Raw genomic sequence first — 10,815 nt, 5'->3', positions numbered from 1 at the left:
CTTTTGCACTCCATCATCCTTTGCTACTGTTAATCTCCATCCTCTCCCCCCCTTTCTTTTTGTTGTTGTCACAGTTTAAATTTGGTTTTATTGTGTTCTTCTTGGAGCTTTTACTTGTGGCTTTGTGTTTTTTTTGTTCTTTGTATCTGATTGGAGAACCTTCTTAAGTAATTCCTGGAGTGGGTGTTTTGTGATGATAAATTCTCTCATCTTTTCTATATCTGTGAATGTTTTTATTTCTCCTTCATATTTGAAGGATAGTATTCATGGCTGAAAATTCCTCTCTTTCAGGACTTTAAATATTGAGGTCCACTCTCTTCTAGCTTGTAGAGTTTCTGATGAGAAATCAGACGATAATCTAATGGGCCTTCCTTTATATGTTGTATTCTTCTTTTCCCTGGCTGCCTTGAGAATTTTTTCTTTGCCATTGGTTTGTGCCAATTTCATTATGATATGCCTTGGAGTAGGTTTGTTGGGGTTAAGAAAACTCAGAGTTTTGTTTGCTTCTTGAATTTGAGGCTTTAGTTCTCTCCACAGGCTTGGGAAGTTCTCATCTATTATTTGTTTGAGTATGTTCTCCATTCCATTTTCTCTCTCTTCTTCCTCTGATATACCTATTATTTTTATGTTACTCTTTTTGATGGAATCAGATAATTCCTGTAGGGCTATCTCATTTTTTTAAAATTTTGAGTCTCTTTCTTCTACTCTCTGTTGTGCCTCAAGTTGCTTGTCTTCTATTTCACTAATCCTACCTTCTATCTGGCCTGTTCTATTAGCTAAGCTTGTTACCTTGTTTTTCAGCTCATGAATTGAGTTTTTCATCTCTGTTTGATTTGTTTTTATAGTTTCAATTTTATTGGAAATATATTCTTTGTGTTCATTGAGTTTTTTTCTGTGCTCCCTAAATTGCCTTTCTGTGTTTTTTTGTATATCTCTGAGTATTTTTAGGATTTCTATTTTAAATTCTCTGTCGTTTAACTCCAAGGTTTCCAATATATTAAATTTTTTCTCCATAGATTTTTCCTCATCTATCTGTGTTACCTCTCTTTCTTTTGTATCCATGATATTCGATTTTCTCTTCCTTAATAGCATCTGAGGGTGGTTTTGTTGATAGTATTAATGAGATTTAATAAAGAATAAAAAGTTAAAAAAAAATAAAAAATCAAAGAGTTGTTTTTTTTAAAAAATTAATAATTAACAAATAAAAATAAAATTTAATTAAAATTTAAAAAAAGAAAATTATTCCCCCCCTCCTTTTTTCCTCTCCTCTCCTTTCCCCTCTATCTTGAGAAAATCTTGTGGTGAACTTTGAATTATATTGTACTAAATAGAACAAACAATGCCTGTAATGGAGGGCCTGAATTGGGGAGAAGTAATAAAGGGGCAAAAAACAAAAACAATAAAAAAACCCTCAAAAAAAAACAGGAAAAAAAGGGTTTGTGGACTCACAAAAAGCAAATAAGGAAAAAATTTGGGTCAAGAATAAAATGATTTGCTTTTATGTGTTGGTTAACTAAGAGTTATGATGAGAGGAATAAGAGGGAAACAGGAAAATGGGAGGACAAATGAAAATATTACTATTGTATTTAGTGGAACAGGAACTAGATAAAATGGAGAGCCAGGGATGAGAGCACTGCTAGTGAGTTAAAAAGGTGAAGTAAAAACCCCCCAAAATTCCACAAACATTTTGAGTCCCAGATAAGATACTTTGTTCTGTATTGTTGTTTGAATGAGAGGAGAGGTAAAGGAGAAAGAAAGAAACTAATATAGAGGGAGAAAAGAAAGAGAGAGAGAGAAAAAAAAGAGGGAACTCCTAAAAGAAGAAAAAAGAAAAAAGAGGAGAGAGAGAGAAAGAGAGAGTTAAGGGTTTTGGAGTGCAACCCTCATAGAGAGAAAGGAAGAGGAAAGAAAAGATAATGGGAGATGTAACACTTATGGGTAGTGTAGTTCAAGGAGAGGAGAGAGTAAGACCTGAAGAGAGTTAAACTACCAAATTGGAGGAGGAAAAAAAAAATCAAGAATGAAGATATGAGAAACAAACGAACAAATATAATAAAATGGGATAGGTTATAAAGTCCGTGGATTATTCTTGATTTTGAGAGGTTATCTTCTTGCTTTTTCTTTTCTCTCCCTCTTCCTGGTTGGTGATTCTGTACCCCAGGTTCTGCCCCTTTGGCACGCTCAGGTAGATGTTTGCAGTTGATAAGTCTCTATGGCGATGTCATGTATTGTGCTTCAGTCTCGTTGGCAGTCGAGGCTCATTAGCATTTATAGGCTCTGACCGTGAGAGAGTTTGTGTTCCTGGAACCTCTTTCCTAGTCTTTCCTTCCTCAATTAGTAGCCTGATATTCCAGCTATGGTGTTGCTGCTGCCTCTGCCTGGATAGTAAGAGGCTCAAAGAGCTGGCAACTCCCCACTCTATTCCCACTCAGCACAGGGCTCTGGGTAAGGCTCAGTCAGTCAGAGCTGCTAGCATAATCAGGCAGGGCTTCTGCCCACTCAAAGACCTCTGGCTCTGCCACTCTGTCTAGTAACATGAGCAGGCGCCCACTCCTGGGGTGCTTGGAGGAAACTCTTGCTCACTATCTGTGCGTAGACCAGGATATCAGGCCAGAAATCTCACACTCTGAGTGAAATCCCCGCCCACACAGAAAAGTTCCAGCGTTGGAATTGGCTCTCGCTCTTTCCTGTGCGCAGCTTTTTCAGGGCGCTGGGGCAGCCTGGAGATTCCGCTTTTGGCCCACCCAAAGGCCTCTGACTCTGCTTCTCTGTGGGGTAACACAAGTGCCCACTGCTGAGTCACTCAGAGGAATCTCTCGCCAACCAGGAGATCAGGGAAAATGGCTGCCCCACTTGTCTTTCTTTGTCTGGGTTTGGCGCGAGTGTTAGCTTGTATTGACTGGGTTGCCACAGGCACAGTTTTTCCTCGGCTTGGATCTCTGTGCCATAGCCTGGTTTGGCCGTTTGTGCCATGGCCTGGATCTATTCACCCCCTTTGCCCGCCTCAGTTTCTATATTCTCAGTTCCCAGTGAAAGCAGCCCTATTTAGGTTAGTGAGGAAGGTGGAGCATTTCTTACTCCCTATTTCCTTCGGGGTTTGATTATATATTTAGCCAATTTTTCACTTGACCATACCTTCGGGTGTATTGTGAAACATCTGGAGGCTCCAAGGATAAGTTTTTCTGTTTCTGGTTGAAGATCTTGTTGAGTTTTGGGGGAGATTTATCGGTATCGCTTCCTATCGCACCATTACTCTGATGTCATCCAGTTGTTTGACTTTTATCTGTCACCCTAGTTGTGCCTATTACTCAGTTTGACCTCAGAATTTATATTTGTATGCAACCTCTTATGGTTAAAATGTGAGTGTTATCTTCTTTATAATGCTTTTATAACAGTGAATACTCATGTCAAAGACAAAAGATATTTGATCAGAGTTTTATTAATTGTATACTTTTTTGTGGTTTCATGATTTAAAACACATAGCATCTAAATGCATAAAACAATAAAGCAAACTATACTGGTATTCTCTTCCATTGGTTCTAATGTTTTACTAACTTAACTTATAAGCTGGAGAATTTTAGGTTTTGCTTTAACTGGAAGAGCTGCCCTATCAGAGGGAAAAAACTTGAGGTGATGACCTCAAGAAAAAAAAAAGTGAACTTGTAGGAGGTCTTTATATATTAGAAATATTGATACTTTTTCTATGTTGTGAATTGACAACATTTCTCCAGTTTGTTGTCTTTAGCCTTTTTTCTGTATTTTCTAAAAACAAACAGAAATTGTACAATTTTATATGTATAGTTATATTTAACTCTTATGACCTCTGGGTTTTGAGTTATAGTTTAAAAAGTCATTTCTATTAAGTTTTCTTGTATTTTTTCTAATTCTCTCATGGTTTGCTTTTTTAAAAAAATTAATTTTGTATATACTCTATATGTATAGTCAAGTATGAATCCAACTTTATTTTGCTATAGATGGCTATCTACTTGTCCCAATTTTTTAATTTACCTTTCCCCCTTGCTTTAAGATGAAACCTTTATTTAAATAATAATTTCCTTTGTACAGTATATTTGCAGGTAAAGTGGCTATTGCTCTTAACCTTTACTCTATTACTGACTAAAAGGACTGTTGGTCAAGTAAGTTTTTAAATATGATATATATGTTTGCTCACTTATAGTTTGCATTGGATGTGGGGGGACAGGCTGTAAGCAGGCAGGATCCTTATAGCCTGGGGCGTGGTTTTAGGACTAAGCCTTTCCCACGCTTTTTGATGTAGGGTGGTACACTCTCATGAGGAATCCCATTATGCCTCAGATAAGTGACTTTGTATCAGAGACTTCTTTGTTTGTTTATTGGATTAAAGGTTTTGAATCTATACTATAAAGTGGGGCAGACAGGGAGCTTGCTCTCTCAGTTCCTGAGATTAGCATTAGAGGAGAGAGCATTGAAAAGAGAGCAGAGTAAGGCCACGTGGAGGAGAGGCAGCCAAGATAGAGGAATGCTGAAGAACCCAGTTTGCGCAGAGAGAAGGAGATAGGAAACAGAGGTGAATAAGGCTAGTGAGCTAGAAACCTTTGATTCTAGGAAACTCGAATAAGTCAGTAGCTTTGTAAGCACTGAATGAGTGGGTTTTGGAGCCCAGTGGGTGTTTTTACTTGCCTGCCGGGTGCAAGCTAGGATTAAAGGTAATGGCCCACCAGTTCTTGGCTCCATTGTTTCATTACCATCTGTCCAAATCTAATGCAAACCTGCATGGGCCAGCTTTACAAGGACTATGAGTGATATGGTTATTTCTAACTGCATAGGAGAACATATGAGAATTTGAGATTTTAAATATTTAGTAATCTTCTATAGTAGTTCTGAAAATTTCTCATTTTTTTATAACTGTAAGTCAAATCTAAAAGTTAATTGTATAAAAGAGAATTACTATACAAAATGTATTCACAGGCTCACCAAATTTCACCAAATAAAATTTAAACCAATGGTGGGAAAACAGTAGGATCTTAACACTGGGAATGACAAGATCAATGTGGACTTGGATGAATAAATCTAAGAATCTGAGCTCCTTTTCTAATAGAAGCAGTCTACCATTCCATGTCAGAGAGAATTAATTAGCCTTGCTTTGCTTGAAGACCCTATGGTAACCTCACATGGGAAAGTTTATTTTCCAGAAGTTTATTTTCAAGATCCACTTCAACCCCCACTCTAGATCCATAACTAAAGTCACACTTCAGTGTGCTCCAGGCAATAAAAGAAGGAGGAGGCGGAGGGCAATTGTAGTCTGACTAAAAAGGAATACATTTATTCTCCAAAAGAATTGCACAATTTTGCTCATTTGTAATTACAGACACCCAAAGAATATATGTGAGAATGGATTCTAAGGGATTTAGACCAAGAGAATAGAACATAAGGCTGGACCTGGTCCAGTATATTGATATAGCTGCCCCTTCAGAGATTCTGTGCTTAATGTGTTAGCTTGTGAAGCCATCTTTAACAGTTACTTGCTTGGTTGTCTAAAGTTTGAAATAAATCCTTAATTATGTTAAATGAAGTTTACTGACAGAATTTGTAGAATATAGAGAAAATAATGTAACAATTCAGAAAGATAGAGAATTAAAGTGAATTTATCATATTCTTCCCATTTTATGACCTGAGAGGGCCCAAAGTGCACTGCCTTTACTAAGGCAATATGAAATATGTTATTGAGGGAGTGGTCAGTATCTTTGAAAGGCTCTGTAGAACCTGTCTTCTCAACAGAAGTTGTAATGATAGTAGATATTTGAAATGCATTTTTCAGTGTCAGTGAGGATGATGCAATCCTGCAGTGTCAGTGCCTAAACAAGAGATGCAAAATAGACACAAATGCAATATTGAACAGCAAGGACCTAATGGTGATTAGACTACTTTGACCCTCAAGTATTTTTGGTGTTGTCTAATTGACCATAATGTCCTTAAAAATGAATGAAAGATGTACCCTTCTAAAATCCTACTTGATTTTTATAACAAGAGAAATTCTGCTTCTGGTGACCAAAAAGCTGACTTGAGTTGACACAAAGGAAAGACATGAATTTCACCTGCTTTCCAGTCCTACACCATTTTAACAAATCCAGCTGACTAAAAAACAGGCCAGATGCTCCAAAATGTACTGACAATTTATATAGTACAATGTTAAAAAACAATTTGATTTAAAATGGGCAAATCTCAATAGATATTTCCCAAAAACAACAACAACAAAAAACGTACAGATGGCCAACAGATACCTGAATAGATGCTCAACATCATTAATCATTAGGAAAATGCAAGCTATCATCGGACACTTTGACAATAAATGACTATTATCAAAAAGACAAGAAATGGCCTGATCAGGTGGTGGCGCAGTGGATACAGCATTGGACTGGGATGCAGAGGACCCAGGTTTGAGACCCCTGAGATCGCCAGCTTGAGCGCGGGCTCATCTGGTTTGAGCAAAGCTCACCAGCCTGGACTCAAGGTCGCTGGCTCGAGCAAGGGGTTAGTCAGTCTGCTGTAGCCCCATGGTCAAGGCACATATGAGAAAGCAATCAATGAATAACTAAGGTGTTGGTTGCAATGAAAAACTGATAATTGATGCTTCTCATCTCTCTCTGTTCCTGTCTGTCTATCCCTCTCTCTGATTCTCTCTGTCTCTGTAAAAAAAAAAAAAAAAAAGACAAGAAATGAATGTTGGAGTGAATGTGGTGAAAAGGGAACCTTTGCACACTGCTGAAATGTAAATTGATGCAGTCACTATAATAAAACAATATAGAGTTCCTTAAAAAATTAAAAATAGAACTATCATATCACATAGCAACTTCACTTCTGGGTATTTATCCAAAGAAAACTATTCCCTTGTTCATTGCAGCATTATCTTCAATAGCCAACATATAAATAACCTACATGTCTACTGACAGATGAGTAGATAAAGAAAATATGATTTATATGTCCATGTCCTTCTATATATATATGTATATACAGTATGGACTAATATTCAGTTATAAAAAATGAAGTCTTACCATAGGTGACAACATGGATGAACTTGCAAGGCATTATGCTGAGTGAAATAAGTAAGTCAGAGTAAAACAAATACCATTTGATTACATGAGAAATCATAAAATAAAAAAAAAGAAAAATTAAAGTCATAGATTCAGATAGTAGATTGGTGGTTGCTTGATGTGGAGAATGGAGGAGAGAAAAAGAGTGAAGGGAGTATTAAATATTTTTAAAACAATAATAAAAATACAAGTATGTTCCAAATTAAAAAATAAAGTCACCACCAACAAAAAGGAACAGTGGTGATCATATGTAAATAATTTTTTAGCATTTATTATAGAAAAATTCAAATATAGAAAGTAATCACAGTACAGTGAACCCCCATGTAAAATCACTCATCTTCAAAAATTATTTTTATATTTAATATTTGAAAATTTTTATCTCAGTTGATTAATCTGAGATAAATCATATTTTTAAAACCTTGATAGATGACTTGATATTTTAGTCTGGCTGACCAAAGATTTCTTTTATTGGCACATGTCTAAGTATTGATTATTCTAGGTCTATATACTTGTTTATGTGATATCTTCAAGTATAGTCTATAGATTCAAGTATTTTGTTATTTTAGAAATTATTTGTTAAATTATACATTTAACTATTAGTGCTTTTCAATTATTTTGTTTTTTTGCTTTGGGAATTCCAATTATCTATATTTTATATATTTTCTGCCTATTTTAGATACCTAATAGTTTTATCTGAATTGTTTTTGGCACTTTTCTTAGTTCTGCTTTGTTTTATTGCTTCTCTAATTTTTAACCTATATGTTTTTTGTGTTTTTCCATTGTATTTTTGGACTCATCGCAGTGTAATTTTTATTCTATGATAATTTTGTTCTTTTCTTCTCTTTCCTGAGTTTTATCAGTTTAGAGTAAGTTCTTGAATTACAACTATAGTATTTCTTCATAGAAATGATTGCTTCACTACTTAAAAAAAATTATAGTGAATTTTTGTCACAATTTTTATCTTTTCCATGTAGTTATTTCTCTTGTGAATGACACTTGTTAATGTTATTACTTTATAGCCAGTTTCCCTTCTATTTTTCATATTTATCTTTATCTATATAGATGGCATGAGAATGTTACTAAAAATTGAATGAGTGGCATTTTCTTAGAGTAGCTATTTGCATGTTTTCTTATAATTTTTTTTTCATGATCCAAAGCTGCCTTTTTTCTGCTTCTTCAGAGACAGACTGGCTTCTACCAATAGAGTTGATTTAAAAGATGTTTTGTATGGTCCACCTTCCTCATTACTCTTAACCAAACCAGATTAGGAGATTTTTTTTTTTTTCATTTTTCTGAAGCTGGAAACAGGGAGAGACAGTCAGACAGACTCCCACATGCGCCCAACCGGGATCCACCCGGCACGCCCACCAGGGGCGATGCTCTGCCCACCAGGGGGCGATGCTCTGCCCATTCTGGGTGTCGCCATGTTGCGACCAGAGCCACTCCAGCGCCTGAGGCAGAGGCCACAGAGCCATCCCAGCGCTCGGGCCATCTTTGCTCCAATGGAGCCTTGGCTGCGGGAGGGGAAGAGAGAGACAGAGAGGAAAGCGCGGCGGAGGGGTGGAGAAGCAAATGGGCGCTTCTCCTGTGTGCCCTGGCCGGGAATCAAACCCGGGTCCTCCGCACGCTAGGCCAACGCTCTACCACTGAGCCAACCGGCCAGGGCAGGAGATTTTTTTATCAATAGCTCTACTTATCCCAATTCCTGCAGCCAGAGTTGCAAATAAGGGATATAGTTTTGGATTTCAGCATGCATCCTTCAGACTCAGGAAGTATATCTATTTTGCTAAGATCTGCAACCTTCTCCTCAATTTCTATCCTCTCCCTTCACCTCTTTGTCTTCCCCCTCCTTCTTTCTACACAACCTTTGTCCAAATATAGCTGCTTTTGGCAGCTTTGTCATGTATTTTGAAATCTGCAGGCCCTGGCTGGTTGGCTCAGTGGTAGAGCGTCGGCCTGGCGTATGGGAGTCCCGGGTTCAATTCCCGGCCAGGGCACACAGGAGAAGCACCCATCTGCTTCTCCACCCCTCCCCCTCTCCTTCCTCTCTCTCTCTCTCTCTCTCTTCCCCTCCCACAGCCAAGGCTCCATTGGAGCAGCGTTTGCGCGGGCGCTGAGGATGGCTCTGTGGCCTCTGCCTCAGGCGCTAGAATGGCTCTGGTTGCGGCAGAGCGACGCCCCAAGATGGGCAGAGCATTGCCCCCTGGTGGGCGAGCTGGGTGGATCCCGGTCGGGCACATGCGGGAGTCTGTCTGACTGCCTCCCCGTTTCTAACTTCAGAGAAATACCAAAAAAAAAAAAAAAAAAAAAAAAAATCTGCATATAATGTAGGTTTCCTGGTTTTGCCAATATTTTATTTTTTCTCTGTTATTTGCTAATTCTAGCACAAAAGGAAAATGCTGATTTATGTTATTAATGTAAATTGTATACCTGCTTATTTTGCCTAAGGAATCAAAAGATGCATAGGTTATGTTATTATAGTATCAGAAAAGAGAGAGATTTAAAAGAAAGCACAAGTAAACACCGTTTTATTTGATATCTAGATAGCTATAAATATTAATGGATATCTTTAAAAAGAAAAGTAGGTAACACTGCAAGGAAGTAAGAAAAGATAGACCCTAAATGAGACCCAGAGAGCTCTGGTTGAAATGTTAGAGTTTCTTGGAGTATTTTCACTTTGTACCTGAGGGGTAGCCTCAGTATATAGAAAAATCAGTCAAATGCCAGTCTCTTTTTGCTACAGAGATGAGAAGAAGAAATCAATCTGAGCTGTGGGGAGGACAAGGAAATATCTAGAAAGCTACAAATTTTGTTGACATGCGAGACTGTGCCATCTGTATGGAGTAATGCGAATACATGCTTTGAATTCTCTTAGCTTTATAATTTGCAAGAGGTGTCCTATTACAAAGCTTAACTACTATATAAATAACAGGATATACATGCATGGAAAGAAACATATGCAAACATAAGCTTCCAAATATTTTTGAAAAACTGATGTTAAATGTTACTTATTAAACAAATTAACACAATAATATCATAAGACATGTAATGAAGATAATGCTTCATCTGTTTCTGTCATGTGATAAAACACTTTTAGACACATGAGAGATAAAAATTAAATTTGCAGGTTGTTATGAGAAAGCAAAGGGCTCATGTCAATCTACTAAGTGAGATTTGGGGTTCATTTCACTGTGCTTGTTAGGACCATAACCACACACAAAAAAAATCAATATCTGAGAAGAACTTCACTAAAAAATTGATTTGCATCTTAACTGATAGGATTACACCATACTTAAATATGGCCTTATGTAGCATTTGATTATTTTAATTAAATGTTTTGAATGACAAACTTTAAATCAGTGGATGAATTAGGTTTAAAGTTATTATTGGGAAACAAGAACTGGGTTCAACTTGTAAGATCCAGGAAAGATAAAGACAAAAGTAAATAATGTATGTGGATGATTAATAACTGGCATTGCTGAATTTCTTTGTAAACTCAGATAAAGAATTCTCCTTTGTCTTCTGATTCCTGGTTCTTTTTTCCTACAGCCCTGATTTTCCTACTTGAGCCATGAGTAGAATATGGATCAGTTTGGAAAAGGTATTCTGCCTGTATTCAAATGGGAATAAAAATATGCGATGGCATATGGTCAGTTACCTAAGGCTTATGCTTACCAAATTGCCATCCTTGTTTGTCTTTCTTTGCTAGAAACAAAATGCAAAGGACCTCATATTTGTCCCCATT

This window comes from Saccopteryx leptura, chromosome 1 (assembly GCF_036850995.1).
Source record: "Saccopteryx leptura isolate mSacLep1 chromosome 1, mSacLep1_pri_phased_curated, whole genome shotgun sequence".
Taxonomy (NCBI): domain Eukaryota; kingdom Metazoa; phylum Chordata; class Mammalia; order Chiroptera; family Emballonuridae; genus Saccopteryx; species Saccopteryx leptura.
The sequence above is the reverse complement of the archived record's forward strand: the minus strand, read 5'-3'. Positions refer to the sequence as shown.